Source organism: Aythya fuligula, chromosome 5, assembly GCF_009819795.1.
Source record: "Aythya fuligula isolate bAytFul2 chromosome 5, bAytFul2.pri, whole genome shotgun sequence".
In the NCBI taxonomy this organism is placed as follows: domain Eukaryota; kingdom Metazoa; phylum Chordata; class Aves; order Anseriformes; family Anatidae; genus Aythya; species Aythya fuligula.
The window spans coordinates 52,857,309-52,882,009 of NC_045563.1; the positions used below are offsets into that span (position 1 = coordinate 52,857,309).

The 24,701-nt window shown below is 38.8% G+C and overlaps 1 long non-coding RNA gene across 7 annotated transcripts in view; it reads right to left on the reverse strand.

Annotated features, from left to right (window-relative positions):
- Nucleotides 1-1,172: 1,172 nt before the first annotated feature.
- LOC116490197 overlaps nucleotides 1,173-24,701 on the reverse strand; it is a 70,355-nt gene continuing 46,826 nt past the window's right edge. For 5 of the 7 annotated variants that reach the window (XR_004253339.1, XR_004253337.1, XR_004253335.1 and 2 more), the window contains 3 exons: nucleotides 9,455-11,410; nucleotides 8,461-8,626; nucleotides 1,173-2,529 (listed from right to left, as the gene is read on the reverse strand). This is a non-coding gene — a long non-coding RNA (uncharacterized LOC116490197). The remainder of the gene's footprint in view (nucleotides 2,530-8,460; nucleotides 8,627-9,454; nucleotides 11,411-24,701) is intronic. The other 2 variants (XR_004253340.1, XR_004253341.1) reach the window with 2 other exon arrangements.

Sequence of the window (24,701 nt, forward strand, 5' to 3'; positions counted from 1 at the left end):
ATCTTTAAACTGTCTCTCTCTGGACATAAGGCTGTAGGCTTACACAGTTGATCAGCACGTTTTTAAGGTCTTATCTAAAATCTTGGGGATCAGAAACAGAGTGTGGGGGGGATATGGACTCTGTAAAACTGTTCTCTAGAAAGGCTAAAATGTGTGGCACACTAAAGAGTGTTTCATAACATTTAAGCATGCAGGTTCAAGGTTTTTCATCATCTATTTAAAGATGAATTTTGCCTCTTTAGGTATGAGCCCATGTACAGGCTAGTAAAACTCAGTTTGGTAGTGATGTCAGGGTCATTTTTGGAAAGCGAGGCAATGAGCTGTCTGCCCCGCTGTACCTTGCCTGCTCCCTCTCCTTGTACTTGATGTACCTTTTAGGGGATTGTGAGGGAGTAGTGGGTTTCAAGTGATAACAATATGAAATGTTGGTGTAAGCTCATGCACAGCGTGCTTTCCATCTGGCAGGTATCCCAGAATTGCAAACTAATCGAGGGTGGAAGAAACGGCTGGAGATCATCTAGTTTAACCCCAGCTCCTGAAGCAGGCTCAGCTAGAGCAGGTCGCACAGGACTGTCATTGGGTTTTGAATATCCCCAAGGATGAAGATTCCACAGGCTCTCTGGACTACCTGCTTCATCTCTCATCTTCCTACTGGGTACCACTGAGAAGAATGTGGCTCCATTGTCTTTACATGCTCCCATCAGGTATTTATACATATTAATAAGATCTCACCATCCCTTGTCTTCATCATAATCGGGCCCAGCTCCCTCAGCCTCAGCTTGCGTGACCTTTATTATCTTAGTGGCCCTTTGCAGCACTCTTTTCTGTCTGCATCTTTCTTGTGTTGGGGCACCCAGAACTGGATATAGCACTGTGAACTGTAAGCTTATTGTTTATTGTGAGAACTTCTTACAATTATTTTTTTAAGTGCAAAACATACTGTTTTCAGCTGTGTTTTACTTTCAGATTTGAATTTGTTTGAAAATTAAACTAGAATGAGAAATTCAGGCAGAATACATTTAAGGGAACTGCTCCTACTGTGAGGATAGAAGCATGAAAAGCTGTACAAGAGGGGAAATATTTTATAAACACCATTTGTGTGTAAAGTTTATCCTGTAGGAAAAAAAAAAAAGAAAATTAAGAAGACATGCGGAATGTTTTTCAAATTTTAATGATAAATTGTTGTTATAAATATGCGGAGTTTTACAACTGAGAAGAAAGCTCCAAAAGAAGAATGGTATCTTTAAATACAATTTTGATACATTTCAGGTTAAAAACAATTTGAAAACACTTGAAATTAAGTAAGGAGAAAGCTCATTTTTATGTGGAAGAATCTGCTTGTGAGGTAGTACCATGCAAGTCAGGCAAAGTGAAAGATGTTCTTCATGGGTGACAAGGGACAGACAGGGCCAGAACAGTTTGCAGTTAGCAGAATAAGTCCATATCTTTGTATCAGAGACTTGTAGTAGTGATTCTTGTGCAATGCTTTGTGCTGACTCCATTCTACAGGTGAATTCACTGTGGCTGTTGCAGAAGACTAAATAATTTGTGAGTTTATTTCCTGTCATTCTTACTAGCTCTGTTCTTTGAGCCAATATAGCTCTGCTAGCTTATTTTGAGCTGTTTCTGATGTGACAGCACAAGGACAGTTTTTATTCTGATCCGTGGGTATTGATATAGCCATTAAAAACTCAGTAATAGGAGCATATTAGTCCTACTAATAACTGATCCCAATTTAGTCACTGTGCTGTTACAATTATGATAATCAAATCAACAATTTAAACTTGTGGTTAACATTGTGGATCACTACTAATGATAACCTTTTCCACTAATGATTAAAATTATTTTCTGCCATTCAGAAAAGTTCTATTAATCAACTACAGATACAGAACCTGTCATAGTTGTTAGTAGTGGTTTTCAAGAACAAGTCAAAAGAAACTGCATGTCCTGTCAACTCCCAGCATTTAGTTTAGCTATAACACCTCTCCAACTCTTGCATTTCCTCCAGAATAGCACATTATGTAGCAGCTCAAGGGATTGTATGCTTTAGCAAGCATTTATAATCCAGCCAGGGAATTTTATACAGCTGGATCATGTCTAACTGCTCTAGCCAAAATTCCTATTTCTAAGTGTGGGCAATTCACCCAAAAAATGTCTTCACAAATATATTTGTTTCAGAATTTTTAACCGAGTTTGTCCTAGTGAACCTATGGGCAGTATGGTTCTACAGTGAAAAACTCAGTATCACTAAATACAAGATGAGAATGTATACTGAAATTACCTGAGGTGAGATTGGATCAAAACCAAAGTTAGCACAGGTTATTGGATAAATGAAAGATCAGGAGCACAGTCATGCTTCATGATGGCAGCTCTGCAGCAATGGTGTCATGTACACAGTCATCGCCTCCAAGCGCAGTACTTCTGGCTTTCGGGTGGTGGTTGTTGACTTCTCTTCCCAGGCGCTGACTCCTGCTTCATTTTTTGTTTGTTTGTTGTTTTTCTAGTGACTAAGCATCTAATTTGAATCAACTGTGGGAGAAAAGAGGATTGAAGGTAAAGTAGTGCTTTTTATTATTCAGGTTGTCACTAATTGCTGTTTTCAGTTCAGAACATTTAAATGAAATATTCACACAATCAGGCCAGTTTGTAATTCAATCAGAAACCCATCCAACTACCCTGAGGAATCCCATCAGGGCTCCTTATGCAGCAAGAAAGAATTTTAATTAGAAATTTGAAATAAGCTTTTCCCCCAGTTTTGCCAGGAACAAAATGGGCTGGTGCTTAGTGCCTCCATATGGGGAATTAAAGCCTTTGCAAAAATCAGCATTTAAAGAAACAACTAGAATTTCAGATTGTGATAAATGAGTCTGTATTTCCACTTTCTAGTAAGTCTCAGTGAAGAAGCTGAACATATTGCAAACACATTTCTAAGTGAAAACTACTGCTTAGGCTGTAAGTATCTATATTTTAAAAAGTTCTTTCCTATACTAAAAAATGATTAATTGTTTAGTCGTACACAAAGCTATTTTTGAAAGCATACCTAATAAAAAAGAGGAGTTAGCAATTTGAATGGAAAATGACTATTTAGGCATTTTAAATGGATCCCATGGTATTAGCTCTATGTCAGAAGAATTCCTATAAGAAGCTTGCTCCAGCCCTAGGGCAACAGGAGCAGCACCAAGGCCCAATTCCCAACGTCCAGAAACTATGATTCCTAAACCAGTCACTAAATTTTGCAGGGGTAAGATTCAGCACTAATAAAACTAGGGAAGGATGGCAGGGGGAAGTCTGTATTTATTTGCTGTAAAGTCAGTCTTGCTTTCTACTCTTTCTTTAGGAACTGTGACAGCTGGAAACTTCCTGAATGAAACCAGTTCTGATACTTGTGCAGCATTTGGCACCTACTGTAAACGTGAGTACAGCACAGGGGTTGACCCTGTTTGCTTTGCAACAGCAACTAGTAACACACTCCTAAGCCAGGACAACACAGTTGCTAGAAGGTAGATGAGTAGCAAGAGGTGGTGGTTTGTTTTTGTTTTATTTTTCAGGGGGTGCAGGAGTGTTGTCTTAACAGTTTAAACAGGGCTTGTGAGGGAAATGAATGATCATCTTCACCTTAGACTGCTCTCACTTTTGCCTCCTGACTCAACTTCCTTCTGCTAATCTGTTCATTAAAAACTCCTAGCAAAGAATGTAGAGCAGAACACAGAAGTCTTTCCCTTACCATAAAATATAATAGCTTAAAGTTGACACTTGCAGACCACTACCCAGATCACTTTGTCATGTTTTTTTCCTAGCTTTGCTGCTTTGGATACCTAGTGCTTTGTAGCCTATTTCACTTGCATTTAATTAGTGACAAACACAACAGGATGCCATTTTGGAGAGTTCCCCAGGGCATTTGCTCAAGGCCACTCAGTTTGTCAGTGCGGTACAGCACTTGCACCCTACTGTTTTAATTGCCAGAACAGACAATTCCTTGAGACCTTCCAGAATGGCAGGGGGCAGAGAAAACACAGAAATGTGAAAAAGGAGTGGGAAATACGGTGTTATCTATCCAAACTCTTTCTCATACCTAGCCATAGGCCATCCTCCCACATCAGAGCATATGTGGATACGCTATCAACTTTACTGGGGGGATATGATCCCCTTTACCTCCCCTCTTTTTTTTTTTAAAAAAAAATCTTCCCTTTACCTTAGCTGGTAAACCTGGTTAAAGAAATCTGTACAAAACAGACAGGATCTTTAACTCTTGTGAACTGGTAGTGTCTCTATTGACTAGACTTGCACCATCCACTAATTATCTGCCCTAAACTGAAATACCTTGATATTCTAGCCATACCCATAATACAAGCATCTTCTTCCATGCTCTTAATTTAAGCATATGAAATCAAGCTTCTACTTTGAATGTTTTACTTCTGATGTTCAGTATCTTTAGACCTCAGCTAGGGATAAGATGAGCCTGATTATATGCAGGGTGAGTCTGAAAATAGAGCTGAAGCGGCATTTCTACCATTTGGTTCAGCATAAGAGCTTGATGTTAATTTTTCCCCCCCCACCCATGTACTGTAAGCCTTGCTGGCATACATGCACTCACTTAATGAAAGTCAGCAGCAAGGTTTTGTGTTAAAGCATGAGTTACAGTATTTAAGGCATTCATCTAGTTTCCATGTTCAGAAGCAAGACTTCCTAGTATAGCTAGGTAATTGCTTTAAGTTCTGTGTCTTACATAAAATACTTTTTTTTTCTGACAAGAAGTATTCTAGTTTTACAAGGATTGTACAGTTTGGTTTTGCACAGAAGCAATATTAACTAGAAAGTTAATTTCTTGACAGGGGAAAGTAATCTATTTGTATGGCAGCTACATCTATTAATAGAATAAATTTTCCTTCAGGGCCATTTGACTGATTTTACAACCAGTTTCACATTTCATTCAAGTTCTTTGGAGCATGATATCTCAGAGTAGAGAAAATGAGTCCCTAGCACCTTAGTTACTGCCTATTTCACAGAAGTTACAGCAAAATGTTTAGCAAGTTGTAGTTAAAAAATGTTCTCCCTATTTCAAAAGACTTAAGAACTCATTTAAACTGTAGTTAAATTGTAAGTCTTTATAGCACTCTGAACTAGAGTAGGTGTCCCAGTTCAGTATGCAGAGAAGAATATCAGTCCGTAATCACTACTATACTCTAAAGGTTGGTTTTAATTAACAAGAGCAAAGTGATTTTAATGAAAAGGGGAAAGTTTATTTAAACAAAAGCTATTAATCTAAAAAGGGTTTAGATATGATATTTCCAAGGGAGTTCTTAAAAATTCTTCAGGAAATAATGAGAGAAGAACAAAAGGTTGAGGGTTTAAAGAAATCTTCTACAGAAATTTAGCACTGAAGAAAGTAAATTGTGGTCTAGGAAGGAGAAATTCTTTACCTGTTCTGCCTTGGATAGGGCCTCTCTTGCTGTTTTGTCTATCAAAAATGTCAGTTTCTTGTAGGGGCTCTCTAGATTGTGTCGATTTAATTATCACATTCTATCACAATGGTCAGTCCCTGTTAATTATACCACTGATTTTTAGGAATAAATAATGCTTACAAAGAATCCCTAAGAGAAATTAAGTATTTACCCAAAACAACAAAAATTGATATTCAGTTAACTAAAACTATACTGTCTTTTTCATATATATGTTTTTTTTAAAACTGCAGTACAAAATAGTAATGCATTGTTTTTGTGTGTAACTACCATAGGTATTGGATAACTGTTCTTTCCATCCTTAGATATCAATGGCTTTCCATTGCTACAGAAGGGATAGATGCAATGCCTTGCCTGTGTATGAAGCTGTAGCCTATAACTGCAAAACAGACAAATGTTATTGCCCCTTCTGGATCACTGCTTATCTTCTGATCATATGGTCAGGTAAGTGTTTTCTCTGTACGTAGAGAAAGAACACTTTAAAGTCTCTACACTAATCCTAGACTGGACATTAGTTGCAGTAGCAAAAACACTTTCTAGGCTGAATGTGAAATGTTTTTCTCTTGTCTGCTTAAGAAACCTTAACCTACTCCCTGGTTGTCAGTTCATACTTACCTCAATAAATGTGAAGTAATTATTGTGATATGCCTAGAGATTATTATGCAGTTTTCTTTGACAGCTGGGAGCAGCTGCGCTATAAGCAGAGAAAGAAAGAAAGTGAAGAATCAAGGCTTCCTAGCTAGACCAATGCACATCATGTGTTCCCTGGAGAAACTAATTTCTCCTGCTATTTCCCATTGCATGGCTTACCCAGCATGTCTCAAGCCACATCTAATTATCATGTCTACCTTTCATTTAGGCCAAAGAGGCACTATTATATTGGACAAAGCATGCATCCTATTTCTGCATTGATAGCATTACTTCTCCTCTTCTATCTGAGTTTTTACCAAATCTGTTTCTTCAGCTGTATCTCACCTGACTCACAGCTTGGCATGTGAATGCATGTTTCTAGCTCACTAAAGTGGCTTCCAGTGCTTCTGATACTTTCTTATGACATTTACAGAATACATTTATTATTTATGTTTCTATTATTTTCTTGCTACCTTCTTTTTTCTATGCTCTTTCTCCTGTCACCTGTTTGGAGACAAAGTAGGCATCAAAACTTGGTCTCTTAACCATTTCTCTCAGCGCTATGCTATTAAAGTGTGACTTGTATAGTGTAGACAAATATAGATGTAGACAAAAGATTTACAAAATGTGGTACACATAGATCTTGAACTCACTCTGAAACATAATGCAAAATTTCTTTTTCCTACTCTACCTGTTAAACCTATTTGCCTTTGCTAAACAGTATACCTTAGCTTTTGAAGATATTTGCTTGAGAACTAGCTCATGTAGAGGACAGTATGAAAGACTAGGACAGCTTTGGTATTTGGAGTACTCAAAAACACAACCTCAAAACAGAACACCATAGTTGTGTAGTGCTTCTTTACAGAACTTGTGTTAGTTGCTATGAGTGGAATATATAGGTTAGAGAGGACAGATAGCTCTTTGCCTGTCCACTGCTTTGAATCATTCTTTCACACTACCTGGTTCACCTTTTAGCATTCTGAATTTGGAGTGGACAAATCTGAGACACCTCACATAAAAGACAGGCATACAAAGCTCTGCCATTGTTTTTGAAAATGAACGACTATTATTATTCTTTTCCTTTTGAATTCCAGAAGTGCCTTCAATATCATGTTTTAGTTGTAACTGGGAGAAAAGCCAACGAGCAAGACCAGGAAGAGACTGGAATTAACATCATTTTATGATTCCAAGGAGCCACTAGCCTTATAAGGATTCTGCTCTGACATACTAGGGGAGGCAGATCTACCCACACTGAAACCTCTCCTATTTTCTCCCTATTTCGATGTCTCCTAAAAAATTAAAAGCAGGTAGGCCTGTGGATGATGCAACTCTCAGGACCAAGCCTCCTTTTCCTAAAGTCAGTCTAACATTTGCAGAAGGGTTAAAGAAACCTTGCCTTTTTGAGAAATTAGGAGTTTTGCTAATTAATCACTTAAACATTTATCTCTAAGGGAAGAGATCTCTGGATTCCCCTAGGTACTGCAAAGGATTGGAAGCAAGGACAAAAGATTCAGGATGCAAAAGTATATAAAGCTGCATCCTCTGTATCTAGAATATGATTTCAGAGTCAGCTCTTTTCTCTTTAGACTTTTGTCAAGTCTTCATTGATTTTGATACCAAATATTTTTTGTTAACAATGGCACTTGATGCTGTACATACCAGGAAACATCTTTATCTTGGACAAAACCATTCTTAATTAAGGCTCCTATATCCAAAGTCACCTTGTGCAATTTCAGTTTAAGCTGAATGTCTTGTCTGTACTCTGCCCTGTAGCATTCCTTGAATGCATGAAGAGAGGCAGACACCTCTAGGGCTGAGCCACTTGCATCAGGAGAGGTTATCAATTAATTCTGCACAGTCTCACAACACTGCATATATGTTAAGTGGCATAGCTGTGGACTATACTCCCAAATGCTAGGTGCTTACCTATATTAAGTTGGTATCAACGACAGTTTTAGATATAGAAGTACACCATCCCCACACCAAATCTCAAGAAAAGGTAGGTACCATTACTGAATTCTAGCAAAATTTTAATATGTTTTGTTCTAAGGAAAGTAAAGATCATGCAGGCCAGTTTCTTAGGTATGACAGCTTTAGCTTAGATACTCACTTTTTTGTTGCTTATTAAATCATAACAACTTCCTGTACTCTGGTAGTCACACAAGCAACATCTAAGGCTTGTTTTTGCTGCTTACTGTATTGACAAGTTACATGGATTGTGTTTCTATTCTTTCAATACTATTCTTATGTGGTCTTTCTTTAAAATACTCTCTGAGATAGTAACTCTGTCTTGCCAGGCATGGAGGAGTGCAAAATATTCACCGATGTGTGAAATTTTAGACAATTCTGTAGATGTGTACTTTTCACTTACTTTCATAGATCAGGGAGTATTTCGAAGTGATCTAGCTGATAAGTAGCAGTTTCAACGCCAGTCAGAAGGAAGCTGTTTCAGCAGTGATGGCTACTTGTCTCCAGCTGTTGCTGCTGTTCAAATGACGATTGTTTTCAATTGGATGGTGCCTGCTGACCTCTAACCCCTTGAAAGGAAGAGAAGTGAAGGCATAGAAAGTAGGGTAAGTAGACTTGTTTCTTAGATGGATGCATACCCCCAACCCATGCCTGAAAAGGTTAAAATAACATAAGATAGAAAAGTTATTAAAGAGAAGAAAGTGAAGGCCAGTGCTTATTTTAGCAGTCCCTAGCTAAAACCAAACTAACTTGCGCATGGGACAGATGCAAATAATACATCAGCCTTCTAAACTTTGGAAAACAACCTGTTCTTTCCCCAGTCCAAAAGGCTGCCCCTTCAGTTACCATATTTTAAAACAAGACAGAGTAAATCGAGAAAAGGTAAGGAGTCCTGTATTTGATGGGTACCATAGGACTATGTAGTATTTACAGGCTCCCACTTTTTCCTACACACATATAATATGATGGACTCTCTCTGTGGCTAATGAGGAGCAAGTTACAGAAAACTTTTTGGGGGTGGTGGTGTGGAGGCAGAGATTATGTTGAGCAAAAAGTTGGGTGGGGTTTATTCACTTTCACCATTCAGACTATTCAGTCTCTATTGACATCTATACATAAAAACAGAAATTATGGTATTAATTTTGTTCTTGAATTATGAATAGGTTACACAGGCATATCTCCTTCTTGATTCAAACACTCAAGGAAAGATCTAGTCTTGGGCATCTACTCTCAAGAGTCTTCAACGTTTTTAATAACAAGTGACAGGAAATGTAGACTGCAGAAAAAGTTTACGGAATAGAAAACAGTACAATGTCTAAAGTGGACACAGTATATGAGGGTACGTTTCCCTAAACCCAGGCATAAGTAGAACATGAAAAGTTACAAAAGTTCTTTACCTGATATCATGCTTTCTTCTTCTGTCCTGTAAAACTGGGCCTGTTCAGTTGTAGTTCCACAAGAATGAACCGTCTATATTTTCTCTTCTTGTAGCTGCTAGGTATATACAAAGTATATACAATAAGTCATTTGCAGTTGTTATAATTGCCAAGAGCATTGTCTTATGAACTGATAACTCATTTACTTAAACATTACTTCTAAGTGGAGTAGCTTAGAACTTAAGTCCATTTTTTTGTGTGCGCTATAGTTACTGGCTTAGTGATGCTGGTTAACCAATAAGGTAAATGGCATTTATGAATACACACAACCAATCGATTTTCTCTATCAGTCAGTAACTACAGTGACTTGCAAGAAATGTTGGGAAGGCAGTGCTGGAACAAGTCTCTTCAAGGAGGACAAAAAGAAATCCATGGAGTTCTTACCTTACGATTCATCCTCATACTCAGATTTTCAGTCTTTTGAAATTTAACTGTCAGGATTTTTCTAAGGACTCCTGTTTTAAAACACTTTCCTCTGCAGTATCTCAGTTTCAAGCCCATGGCTTTTAATCACATGCCTAACTTTCTTAATCACATGGTTACCATTTGTTAAGAAAACTTCCAGTCATTAATGGAGCCTACTTGAATATATTTACTATATTTCGATCTGACGTACATATCTTACAAGAGGAGGATAGACCTGTTGGAAAAAGATAGAGCTGTTAAATGATCTTTAGTCTTGAAGAGAGGTTTTTAGCTGTGAGTACAACATTCTATAATTTTATTAGTCAAATGGGAGAAGTACAAAGAATGAACAAGAACTAAATGTGACTTCAAATCTTTGCATGCATAAATCTAAAAAGTAAGCTGAATGCAACCTAAAGAAAAGGCTAACTTTTGTTCTACTTATTTTAGTGTATATATAAACCAATTCAAAAAGTAAGTACACTTTTGCCTATGTTTCTACAGTAAGACCAAGGTAGAGCTCACTGTAGAAGCTTTTTTACTGCACATGTCTTGGATATGAATTTTTCCCAACACAATATACTCAGAGCCTATTCCAGTTCCCCTTTTTGGGCTCCGTCTCAATTTATTAGCTGTGTTCCTTGTGACTGGAATGAGCAAGTCTTGAGCCAAATGGCTGTCCTAAAGCCCTAATTATCTTCAAATTTGGGCCAAAGTCCTTATTGGTCTACATATTAAAGACAAAAACAACCAAAACCTCAAGATTTAGGGATACTCATTCCTTTTTTCAGCTGAAACTTGTTAAGACTAGTACTTTGTTTTGTTTCTTTTCTTTTCCCTCAAAAGCTTGATTGTTAAATAGATATAAGTAAATTTGCTAGACATTTGACAATGTTATTTCCATCTTCCACCGTATTAGGAAGATGCGTCTGCTGCCACAGTTTGCTGTACTAGAAACAGAGTCAATTACAGAAGGAAATTAGAAGTTGACACAAAGGTCAGAGAGTAGGTGAACAAGGGAAGAGAAGTTCTGAAATTACACAGCTCTTGCAATTAAGGTCTGATAGTCCTTCTTTTATGGGTCATGGGAGCTGTGGCAGTTTTGATAAATGATTTAACTTTTATAACAGATCTATCAAGGATAGCAATGGCAGAGGAAAAAGTTCTCTTTACAAAAATCACTTACAAGAAAGGAGTCAGAAAGTTCCTTCAGCTTCCTTAACCTCATTGAATCTGGGTAATTCAACTGCCACTCTCAGCCTCGAAGTTCTTATTCTAGGAACACTTCTAATATTTGCCAAACCACTGGTAAATCTATATGCTGTCACATTTGACAGAAGAGTGTAAGTTTCAAATTACAGCACAAGTAACTCCTGATTTAGGATGCAAAACACGAAATAATACATCACACTAGCTTTAATGAAAATCAAACCCCACAGAAATTCTAGGCACACCTCATATACCACATCCTCACCTTTCAGTGGTGCACTCCCCATGCTCTGGATTTTGGTTCTGTTTAGAAATTGATAATAAAAAAAAGTTAATAGCATCCTTATACTACTAAGTTGGTTGTAATACTCTTGTGCATTGTCTTACTTTGGATTTATATTGCTACTGAAAGGAACTGGTCACTTCACTGTAGAAGGAACTATACTTTTCCATTATTACAAAGTTCCAGACAAACAGAACTGAATGACTGTTCTTTCTGAAGGACAGAAAGAAGTGGGTGGGGAGCAAGGATTACAGTTAAATGCTGACCTAAAAATAAAAATAAGTCCCACAACCAAATCAACCCTTACATTCCCTCTTAGCTAAACAGAATAATCTGTGCACTTTTACAATAGCTGTACTTACTTTTGTGGATTCATTGTGTGGAAGCTTGCCTCTTTAAAGCATTAGACAAAACTATAATGCAGCAGAATCTAGGGCTGCATTAGGTGTGAATCATTTTCATAATAAAAAGGTTTAAAAAAAAGGAAAGTCTGTCAAGCCCTGATAAAACATAGAGCATATTTCAAGACTAAGGAAAAGATCTTGACTAACGTGACAAAGAAAACATGCAGCATGCTGCAGTAGTATATTTGCAATCTACATGGGAACTCTTCGTATTGTTAAGCATCACAAGGCAGAGTCAGAGAGAAAAAACATTATTAAATGAATTAAGTTCATGAACTTATAAACTCATACACCAGGACAACCTAAATACAGTAATATTTTTCCAAGAGTCCTTGAGACTGATCGTTTAAATTCTGAAATTTGTTTCAAGTCTTTCTCATCCCAGGTGTAAGATTGAGAGTTTTTTTTTTTTTTTTTTTTTTTTGTATGTTCACTTTTAAATGGCACTCTACTGTGAAGCAGAAGACCCGAGCTGATTAAGCCTGAGTGCCCTAATTTCTTGAAGCAAAGGGTGACTACTGCTTTTTTCCCCTCATGCCTTCTATAGTGCTCTGGGTGAACACTAGAAGAAACAGAGTGCTCAGCTTTCAAGGCAGTTGCCATCTTAAACACCAATGCACAGAACAGCTAAAAAGCACTTCACAGCTCATTCCAAAGTTCAGTTGTCAAGTCTGTGGAGACTCTTCCTGCTTATTCTAGCTTCTTTTTGTTTTTCCTTCTTTGACAGAAAACACAGCATCTAAAAGCTTTCTTTCTCTCTCCTCATCAGTCTAGCATGTTTCTCCCTAGAGCCTTTTGTCCTCAGGAAGATGGCAGCGACTTGCAAAAGCCTTCAGCCACACCAGGGAGGGGAGGAGATAAAACATACCCTGTGTGTGATAAAGCCAGGGGCAGAAAGAGGGCACCCACTGTCAGTGGAGCCTGCACAGTGTCCCAATAAGTTCAAACAGGAGAAAAAAGAAACAAGCCTTCATATTTTTCAGATTTGCAGCTTTTAATACCTCCAGAAGCCTCAGCAAACACCTCTGAGCAGGAAGCAGACCAGAGTTGGTATTTGCTGTAAAAGTTAAATTGAGCTCCAGAGGACAGATGAGAATTAGTCCAAAAAAGCATTCTTGACCCAAAGTGTTAGCTAAAACCACAAAAGTCAAGGTGGGATATTTGTTGCAGGACTGCTGTACCCCGAAACACATATGCACACCTGCAGAGATACCTGAATCTTGCCTGTGGCACCTCAATCACCAAACTTGTCAATAAAAAAATGAAACAGCATTAATCCTATATCATTAGTAATGAAGTATTTTCTGCAGTTCCCTGGCATCTACTTTGACACTGTTCGACCAGTGATTGCATACGCTGATCCTCATTTCTCCAAGTGTTAATTCAGCAAACTAGTCTGCAGCCAGGAGAAGTGAGCATTTAAATAAAAAGCAGCTGGCCTGTTACAATGGACGCATATTCAGAACCATGCACAGCGTGTCTGAGCACTGGACACCTCTACCCATCTGTCCTCCTTACTCATGTTTAACTAACTCTGAGGTATGACCATCTTCTTTCTAACATGAAAGCACTGATCCTGTGCACTTGGAACTGGTTAAGTAGTGTTGATTCCTTTGCTGGCCTAGGACCAGAGCCACTTCTCATCCCAGCTGACTACAGACTAGCACGTTTTGTCAGCTCTGTAACTTCAATTAAGATTTATAGATATTAATGACAATAGGGATAGGATGGAGAAAAAAAAGTATTCAGACTACTATGGGAGCCTCTTAACCAAGCTCTAAATATACCCAGGCTCACATAAAAGCATTTAATTTACTGAGTAAATGAATTCTCACATAGCTGGTCCTAAATTCTAATTCAACAAAAGCTGCTCTTGGGTCCAGAGCAGCAGTACTGGAAATGCTTCATTCTCTCTACATTCTGCAGTGGTGGGAAGCCTGCTGAGGTCTCTCCAAAGTACTTTGACATACCAGGAATCAAGTGTCTTTGTTCAGAGGTACTGGCTGTCCTCCAATCTCAGGTAGGAGTGGGTATATATTTTACTCAAAAAATTTGAAATTTTAATAATAAAAAGCATGCACTTCATCATGATTACTGTACAGTAGCAATAAAACTTTCTGTAATACAAAAGACGGCTTCTGTTTCTATGTTAAATAAAACAAGCCAGAAAAGAAAAAGCCATATATAGCAACAACATTTTGTTCTCTGGTTAAAAGCAACATCATTTTGCATTCAAGTATTCATAATGTGGGAAAGCAGCAGAACAGACAAGTGCCTATGAGACAACTAATATTTGATTAATACTGTAACTCCAAATGAAGGAAACAATAAAAAGGATCAAATTATTCTCAATGGATCAGGAGCCAGGAAAAATAAAGCACGACCACAGTTCTTATGAATACTGACAGAAACCCATGACTTGTACGTTTTGAAGTATGCATAGCTATGACAAATCTGTGACATGAGGCCTACACCCACTAACTGTTATGGAACTCATTCTGCACTATAAACAAAACAACAAATAAAACCACACATGCAGCTGAACAGAAAGAACATAAGGAGATCAGTATACGTACTTGGGACTGCAAAGTAGCATGTAACAACAAGCACATGAGCAGAACACGACACTGTGGTCACTGAAGTTTTACATTAAAAAAAAAAAAAAAAAAAAAAAAAGAAGAAAATATATGGATTAAAGTTTGAGGAATGTGAGCACTATAGCAACAGTGGTCTGCAGTAGAAGAAGAATAAAACAGGAAGGGCGTTACAGCTCCAAATGCACCTTGGCCCCTATTAGTCTGCCTCAAGCACAACCATGAAGCAGCAGCCACAGCTTTTGTACCTCCCCTGCCTGCTGCAGGTCTCAACCATGTTGAGACTTGGCCACCAAGATTACATACGCACCACTCTTTGGGTACCCGTAATGTTAGCTAAGCAAAAATTCTGCCTTCTTTAAAGACAAAGTTTATCCAATTATACAGAAGATTCTTAAATTCTGGGTGGTAGCTTAGCACAACGGACCGTTTTACAACATTTCTTACAAAAGCTCAGTCTCTAATGATAATTTGAGCAAGACCAAATAGGGGTTGAGTAAGCCAGACAGACACTTACTGTTCCTATATTTCTTTATCAGCTTCAGTTTGCTCACAACCTATCTGCTCCCCTTCCTGCTTTGGTCAGCATTTTCAGTTCTTACAATCCCTCTGAACTTTTTTTTTTCAATTTAAAAATGATGCAGAGCAACTGGAGTCAGGGAAGGTTGCTCCTAATCAATACTTCTCCTGTTGTTTTTCAGAGCTTTTCTATGTGCTTTCTGGTGGTTTTCTACTTTAACTACTGTCAAAGTAGATAATCCACAAGGAAATGAGATACACAAACATCTCTCTTTCAGCACATGTAGCTTCCTTTCGATGTAGTGGTCAAAGGCTATAGATGGTAACATACAAAACCTACCTGCGGTAGGACAGAAAGGAGAATATTCAGAAGAAAATGTACATTTAAACTAGCAATTGTTAAGCATACAAAAATACTTTTTCCAATAATGCTGTTAGAACAGATCCACCTAGTTACACTGGGTTGGGGAGTGAGATTTTATTTAGCCAAGCTTAACAAAACTCTGCAGTTGGGGCTGTTAAAAGAACAGCTAAACGGATTTTGGCACGTAGAGTTTCATGAACAGGGGCTGTTTGCAATCGCATTTAGTGGACATCAGAGGTTATGAATGCCACTGGTACGGTACTGACTACCTCAGACATTTCAACAGAAACTGTATCAGCTACTTGAATGATTGTTTGTAGCTGAGGGATTGCAGGAAAACTCCCATTACTGAAAGAAACAACAACAACAAAAAAAAATAATAAAGAGAATGAGCATAATACACAATTATTGATAACAAAAATCATGGCAAGGATTATCAAAATCTAGAAACATTTCCAAACAACAATACCAAAATATAATTCACTGTGATGTTTTCTGACATCCAGAAAGCTGTAAGTTAAATGAGGAAAACGATTTAGCCTGTTCCCTTAGCAAGTCTTGGTCAGCTGCTAGCTCTCTAGAGATTATGCATCTGTAAACAGATACAATACTGAAGACTCAAAGAAAGCAAATAACCTGTTCTCATACAGCTTTCCTTGCCAGAAAATTAGTTTTTGAGACAACTGGCAGATAACAGCTTTATGCGGGAGCTAGCAAGACTGTACAAAAAGGCTTTAAAAAAAATGAAGGAGTAGCACAAATACTTCAGCACTAGAATCTGAAACGGTGTAACCCAGAGAAAAGGCTAGACTTCAAACGTGATGCAACACAGGCAGGAGTGGAAATAGTATGAGTGCAATCACAGTGGCTGCTAGTGTCTACTACCTGCATTACACAGGATTTGGAGATAAAATTATTAATCAGAGTGAAAATCTGCACAAATTGAAAAAAGACCATGTAGCAGTACTGTTTAGGTTAAACGTTTAACCAGAAATTTCTGGCTGAATAAAAAATAAAGAGCAAATCATTAGAAAATAAGATGAAAACAAAGAAAACCCAACCACACTCTATGTAGACATTCCAAAGAACACAAAACGGATGCTATTGCACAGGGAGTGCCAATACTGATCAAGCAAAAACATTATTGGCAAGCTATTTTTTGCCATACTTGAGCAAGTTTTTATCTAGCTCAGTACTCTGTAGCTGAGAAAAAGAAGGAAGATAAAATAAAAATCGTGGTGACCAGATACAAGGTTATCTGTCCTCGATGCAAAGCTCAGCCTACTCCCTAAAATAATAATAATAAAACACACAAAACAAAACAGTTTTCAACTCACTACATGGTCTCATTGGTTTATAACTACCAATGAGAGCAGTAGAAACTTCAGTATTAATCCAAGTCTTCTGCCTTCCCCCTACTTCTCCAAAGTACAGTATTTTAATTACAATGCTAGTGTTAAAATCCCCAGCTCAATGGCTATAAGGTTTCTTTCCTGAACTGATATTTTTATTTAGGCTTCTACAAGAAGTAGTAATAGAAGTCATAGTAATAGTCACAGATATAGTATCATCCAACAAAAACAAGGCTCAAAAAAGGCATTTATCTCTATCATCACAGTTATCTAAGCTCCACTTCTGTGTGACTCTGAAAATATCATCAGCGTCCTCCACATGAATCACCTGAGGGCTGTACCTGCTAACATTTATCCATTTTGACCACAATCTACATACAACAAACAGTAGTCTCTTTCTTCTTGCCCATAAAAATGCCCTGAATAACATCATACCCTCAGACAACACTCTGGCTACACCATTAACTCTCAGAAGCACATTATAATAGAATATTTATATATAATTCACCATACAAAGATAGACAATAGAAGATCAGTTAAAGTTTTTAATGGAATCTTGTCCATATTTTGTCCAGTTTTTCAGTTTGTCCAATAATCTATCCAGTGTTGTTCAATTCAATTTTTAACCTAAATTAGATCTGAACAGCAAACATCTGTATTTTATAAGAATATTTTTAGAATTTTAGCATGGTAAGCTTTTATTTGGGGGGGGGGGGGGAGCAGGAGGGGAGGTTACACAGGTGTTTGTTTTTTTTTGAAGGATTAAAGGATTTAAATTTATGACACATACTTTCATGTCATTTAGACTTTGATCTTGAGGATAAACTTCTGCTAAGATGCTCTTGCTATCTGTCCTTACTTATTGTCCCCTATCAAAATGACAGAAGCCTAACTTTTGTAAATAGAAGTGATGGATACTCCTTCCTGTGAACTACTGGACAATTTTGCTGTAAGAGAAACTGCAATTCATCGAGGAGCTGAAGGACTTCTATCTGATCTTATGAAATTGAAAAACCTCTTTTCAAAGGCTTGAATCAGCAAAACAGGGAAAGAACAAAGGAGCGTAAAGACAGAGACAGTAATTACCAAAAGAAGAGTAATTAAAATAGACCAGAGACTGCTTGAAGCAAACACGAATACATTGGTCAGAACAGGTCCATTAGGGCAGATTCATTCTAATAACAGTTCACGAATTAATGTTCTTTGCAGGAGAGAGGGAGCCTGGGAGAAAAGCTCAGCACTGACATGAAAGATCTGCTATGGGAGAGAAGGGAATTGAAGGGATAGAAGTACAGTGAAGCTCTGATTTATGAGCATGAAGACAGTTGCAGATAAGTCTCAGCATCAAGCCTAACTATAATCAGGTCCTTAGTCCCAAGGAAGCACAGTTGGTCCTAGGACCATTTAGTAACCAGCACTCACTTGACTCACAACAGAATTATTTAATAAACCACCTCAGTTACTTCAGGGTGACATTCCTGTACAAACCGGGCAGGCAGGCTCTATCCTGTTACCCCAAACATCCACAATCTCCAAATATTCATACAGATTTGTACATAGCACCATTTCACTCTGGTGACCAATGTCAGGATTTCCAGTTGTGTCATTTGGCTACATAAAATTCCTGTCTCACATGGAAGGAAGGCTCAAAATGAAATAGTGAGTGAATGAATAAAAGTTAGAGGTCCCACAAGATTTACACAAAGTAGCTTTGCTGAAAAAAATCTCTTCCCTGACTGCATGTTGCCTGTACGCTGCTCTCAGAACAGATTTTATTGGTAGTGTATAGAGACGTGTATATGAGCATATGCAGCATATATTGAGACAGTGCCTATTTCAGGCCTTCAGGAACAAGAGATGCTACAGGGAAGTAAAAATAGAAATTCCAGAAGTCTCAGTTCACAATGCAGCATAAGGGCTGCATCTCATACTCTGTTTATGCCTCAGCTTCCCCCATCAAGAAATTAAAACAAAAAACCTATAGCCTCTTATCAACCTTGCAAAATCAGGAATAAATCCACTAATGTTTCCAAGGTGAAGAGATTCTGTGAGGGCACAGGCTTAGCCACAGATGCATTTTCTTTATGTGGTGACCATTAGGCTTATTGATTTTAGTACAGAAAGAGGCTACCACTGGCTTTTTATTCTGATACCAATTCAGAGCCAATACAGCTAAGGGAAGTAGACTGAAGTGAATTCTGTTTGACCCTTCATCAACACAGGCACTTGCTTTCAGGCAGTGGAGTGACACTGGTATACTGCTGGTGTTGCTTTTACTAGAGGGAAAAAAGTTTCTTTTCAGAAGTCTTACTTAGTTCCTTCTAAATCTCTAGTGCATTTCTTTGTTTGTTGGTTTGCTTTGCTTTGCTTTTTGCTGTTGTTGTTTGTTTGCTTTACCTAGAAGAGCCATTGAAATTTAACACTGGACAACCTGTGGGATTATCTCAGCTAACTAAATATACCAGAATTACCAATCACTGTTTCTGCTTTAAGGTTGTAACAAACAGATACCAGGTGAAGCTACAGGGAAAAAAAGTGATCATGGAAAAAATAACAATAAAACATCACACCTGTTCAACAAATGTAGATTTAGCTTTAAAGGGTCTAAATCTAGGGCAGCATGCCTTTGTAACAGGCAAAAGCCAGAGGAAAAAGTTCAGCTTGAACATTCAAAGAAACAGCAGGAGAAGGAACCTTCTTTTACTTCTAAACTGAACACATTTCTTTGAGAAATAGCAGGTATGGAAACTCAAAAGTCCTTCTATTTTCTTTTCAGAATACAGCCAAACTTTAAAGTCTCATCCAGAGGACTATACACAAAAAATACAAAGCAGCCTGGGATGGCAAATCAACCCATTTTGCATCTGTGCGATTCTGTGACCGTGCCAGTGGCCTCTTGCCTGCACAGCTTGCCAAGGGATGTTTAAGGTAGCCCCGCAACAGCAGCAGCCGCTGCCACCTTCATTTGCAGCCCCATCCTGAGCACAGGCAGGAGCAGGTCACAGCCCTGCCTCTTCACATAACTGCTCCATGTTGGAGGGAGCAAGCGGCGGGGAGAAAGAGGAGTGTAGGAAAAGAGGAAGAAAGGAAGAGAGAAAGCCCATAAAGCCACACATACCTTCCCCAACACCTCGTGCCTCCTCCTCATCACCGTGCAGACCAGGTCTGTATGCACCTCCTGTCCTCATCCACCTTTCCTCCCTTGCCCAGGCCCTGTACCCACCTCAAACCCCACTGAGCTCCCTCAGCCTCTCCTCCAGCCCCTCTCAGCAGCCCCCTCCCCAGCTGCCCTTGGGACAGCAAACTTGTGCGTTGCTTGCCCTGCTGAGAAGCCCTGTGCTGACCCTGGCCCCATCCTCTATAGATTTCTTTAAAAATTAAATACATATTTCTTTAGCTTCAGATCTCTTTAGGTTGGGGAACAGCTTTGGAAGGTGATGAATTTTTAAAGAAGGTTAGAGAACTGAGGAATCGTTTTAGATAGAGCTGCAACATAATTTTAAGTTTTCTATTTTGCTACATAATAATTGTAACAGTTGCTTTTACAGCTACAAACTCATTGACACAGTAAGTAGAAAGAATGAATCTCTGGAAGAGAATAATGTTAAAAATCAGATACATTAAATTAGCGCAAGTTTACAAAACTTTCCCTCCCCACTGTGTTTATTTGAAAGGATGAGAAGAAGATACAGAGAAACCTGCATTTTGAATAGGGGGCAGCAGAAGCGGACCCTAGAATTGAGTTGTCTGCCTACAGTGCTGTCAAGGCTGACTGTCCTGTTGGGGATGAGTTGGGGGGTGGAGAGCTAAGTGGGAAAGTTTTGACACTGTTTAAGCACTGTTCAGCGGTAAGTAAAGCATTGGTGTTTGATAAACACTGCTTTGGTCACAAATCCAAAACATGGCACCATACAGAACTGCTGTGAAGAAGAACAGACCAGTACAGATACCTTGTACCACCATCTGTTCTCAGCAGAGTTTCAGCTAGGAGTCAGACAGCCAGGCATGGAAGAAAGTTAGCTAGGAAAGCATCGTGCATGAACTAGATCATACGTGGACTCCTGTAGAACATATGGAAGGTGAAGATCTTTCTACCTCACTGCATCTCACTTCACCCTAATACAAACAAGTGTGCTCTGAACTACCTATTGCCCACCCCTCAAAAAACAAAGTGACTAATTACTGTCATTATGACAGTCTAGCAAACATGTTTGAATAAATACGCAGCACGCACACTCATGCCCATAGCAAGGACACAGAGGTGAATGAAGGATTCACTTTGCTGTTACACACAGAAGTGGTCGTGACTGTCACTTACAGATTATTTGAATATCAGCCTTTTGCAGAAGGAGAGTTTCTGCACAGAGGATATCAAGGTAGCACAGAAAGGTCACACGTACTTCAGCAATGGCACAAAGCACCTGATTACTAATAGGAAGCATGAAACCAGCAAAGACAGAAAGGCTCTAAAGATCTGAGGAACATTAAGGCTGTCAGAAGGTTGCTTATACCAAAACCTCTTAGAAATACACATCGAAGAGGACAGACTCTCCCCTTGTTCTGACGATTATTCTCAATAGCAATGACACCAGAGCTTCATGGAGAATAGCTTTGTTTTAACAACAGGGCACAGGAAAGTAAGTGCATGCAGTCCAGTAAATACTGAACAGAAAAGCTAGGAAAAGAGCAGCCTAGAAGATGTGGAAAAAGAAATAAAACAGTAACTCTAAAGACAATGAGAAAGCAGGGAAAGGCATTCTGTAGGTGGCCGTTATTTACAAACAGAAATGACAAAGGTATTTCTGTATAATGTACATTTTGAAAGAATGGAAACCAATCATCTCAGCTCCCTTTTAACAGTTCCTTCTTTTCTTGAATTCAGTCGCCTGCTTCATCTAAATGGAAATTTCAAACTTGGAAATACAGCTAAGTGCTATATCCAACAGGTTTTAGTGTGTATCACTGCCAATGTCAAAGAGCATCAATGATCCTCTGCAGGGCCATAGAATCTCAAAGTCCAAATATCTGCAGATATGTCAGGACTACTGTAAAGGTGCTGTGCCAGCATTCAATTATGCATTCGTGAAAACCGATGTACGAAGGTTTCCACATGGATCACCAAAGCTCAGAGTTGCAGCACACACCACACTAAATGATCTGTTTAAATAATTTTAAAATATTCATGGTACAAAGGTAAACCAAGCAAGTTGTCGGTATTGTAATCTTAGAATAAATAAGTCACTTTCTATCTCTACGTGGAAAAATAAAACTAATTCTCACAAAAATCTGCCCAAGTCTCATCAACAGGGACTATATACACACATTTATTAATGACACTATAAACTTGCTTTTCAGTGGCAAGTGCTGGAAGCGACAAGTACACACCTGGCTGGCTACATCACATCCTGGGCCAATGGAAAGTTTGGTTCCCCTGGCTCAGGGAGGTCTGAACATTACTGTCCCAATCCCGTACACTGCCACAGCAGAGCTTTCCCAGAAGCTTGAGGAACGCTGTCAAGTCCAGAAATTCAGCAGAGGTTTTCCTCTGGTCCTTTTTTTGCAGGGTGAGGGGCAAATGGGAAGGGAGGGAGATTATGCTACTCATTTTTCATGTTGTACCATATTTACTTAAATCTAAAACCTTAGGGCACTTCACTTACTTTGCCATAGCTCCGCAAGACCAAAAGGATGATTCTTGGAAAAAATTGAAGTAAGATCAGGGATCGAATTATAAAACCCTTTGAGTAAAGATCTGGAAGAGTCTGCAAAATGCCATACATCTCTGTAACACTGTTGTAATAAAGCCTGTGCTCAGAGAAGCAAAAGAAAGTATGAGCTATCTTTCTAAGCCAGCTGATCTTCCAGTCTCAAACAAGGTTAGGTAAGGGTACAGGTTTTAGAAAACAAATGAACAAACAAACAGCCAAAAAAAAAAAAAAAAAAGTAAATGTCACAGCGATATTTGCTGTAAGAGTCGTGTAAATGTTATTTATTGTACCAAATGCATTTCCAAAACAGATGCCTTCCACAATCTTTTTGTTCAGCAACATCAAAATAAAAGTTACAGTTTGAGCCTTCTAGGCAGCATTACCATTCATAGGTTGCCATGAGGCCAGTTCATTCCAGCACCAGAAGAGCAACTCAGCTTGTTCCTCTATGCTGCCCTTCAGCCTTCGTTCAGCTCTGCGGACACGTCTCGTCTATCGTGGTGCAGAGCTGTTTGAAGAGCTAAGAGCTAGCCCCTGTATGGGACGTCCTGACCTACAGCTCCAGGCACAGACCTTTCTACATTACTTGTCACCCAAGAGTCTCGTATCAGAGGCACTCAGACTTGTTCTGCCTCTGGTATTGCCATCTCTGCTACTTGTGGGGAAGCCTTAGAGAGTTCAGGGTTTGGGTCCCAAAAGCTTTGCCATCAAATGTAGAAGTTTGCTAACACAACTTGAAACTTCAAAAAAATGCGATTTATCTGACAAAGACGTGCCAGACCACTACCAGACCCATTTCACTTGAGTCTCTACCCCTTATTTGTTTATATATTTAGAGCTCAGGACTAAAGGTCTTAGGACCACGTACATCTTAGGGATTCGCACAACTGGAACATTTTCACAGGGCCCTGAGAGATGCTAGATTTAAGTGACAGAAACATTTTTTCAGTAGAAAATCCTATTACTTAAGGGAAATCTTCTGGGGAAGTATTTTGAAAGGTACACAGATCCACAACTTTCCTTCATTAAAGCCTAAACACAGTACCATCATCTGAGCCAAGCTGATGCAAAACAAAAACACTTTGATTTTTCTCAAGTAGAATCAGCTATTCAGTTTTGGACAAATTCAATATTATTCTGTGTTATTTGAACATGCTGCCTCAGTGACAAATGACTTTGGCCATCACAGGGCTCTGGTTCTCCTCTGCTGCCCAGACATCTCTCACAGTATCTCCTATTCCCCTTCCCTCCTGAGCAAGTGCAAGATAAAAGGGAGAATTCATAGCCATGGGGCACCTCCTGGGGCTGAGGTGTAACTACATAAAATAGCAAGCATTTGTTATTCAGTTTACATTTCAAACATGGACAAGAGTTAAATACATATATATATTTTTATAACTTTATGAAAATTTAATATAATTTTCCTGCTCCCCAGGAAAACAAGTCAATTTTTCAGCTAGTTCCATTTAGTAACAATGAAGCTACAGGATCTCACTCACCAGAATACATTATTGCTACAAACACCGTAAATATATTACAGCCTCTCAACTTCTAAAGCTTGCCTTCTTGACTGAAATCCAGTTGCCACCTACATAAATAGCACCAGATTATCCTTTGGAAGGAAAATCAGACAGCACCACCACCAACAGGAAGAAGCTCATTTGTCCACAACTCAGTAAGGAGCTTCAAGACATGTTTCATTCTCAATATCCTGAGCTGAACTGTGCACCACTCATTAATCCTTTAATCTGAATAAAGGTCCTCCTGGCCGGTGTCAGCACACAGGCAGGCACCATTATATCACCAGAGAGCGTCAGTGCACAGGGAAGTTGTTGTTTTGTTTTCTTCACCACAGCAACAGAACTGCTTTGATTTACAAGGTTAAGAGACAGCAGAGAAGCTGTCACACCAGGTCTGTTCTCCTTCCTGGGGGCAACCTCCATGACTTATTTCCACAGACCAGTGTCTTTTTGTCCTTTCCCACTCCGCTCTTACCAATAGCAACCCCTGCACAGTACAATGCAGTACAACTACAGCGAGGCATAGGACTATATCCTACTAACTGTAGACAAAACAGGGTACAAAGTTTCTTTCAATCTGACTAGACAGTTTTTTGTTCTTCACAAATGCATCCTCTTTACCTTGATATTATTCACTTCAGCTTTGCTCCAGCCTGATAGTTTAGACTACAGTTTCCAAAACATAAAATATATCTTGGCTTCAGTGGTCCTCTGTTTAGACTCCAAACTACGTGACAGTGTAACACTCGCATACTACTGAATTGGTGCTGCTAGAGGGCAGAAGGAGGGGGGAAGGCAATGAAAGTTATTTCTATGTGGAGTTCGTTTTTTTAGCATTGTGTGTTGGACT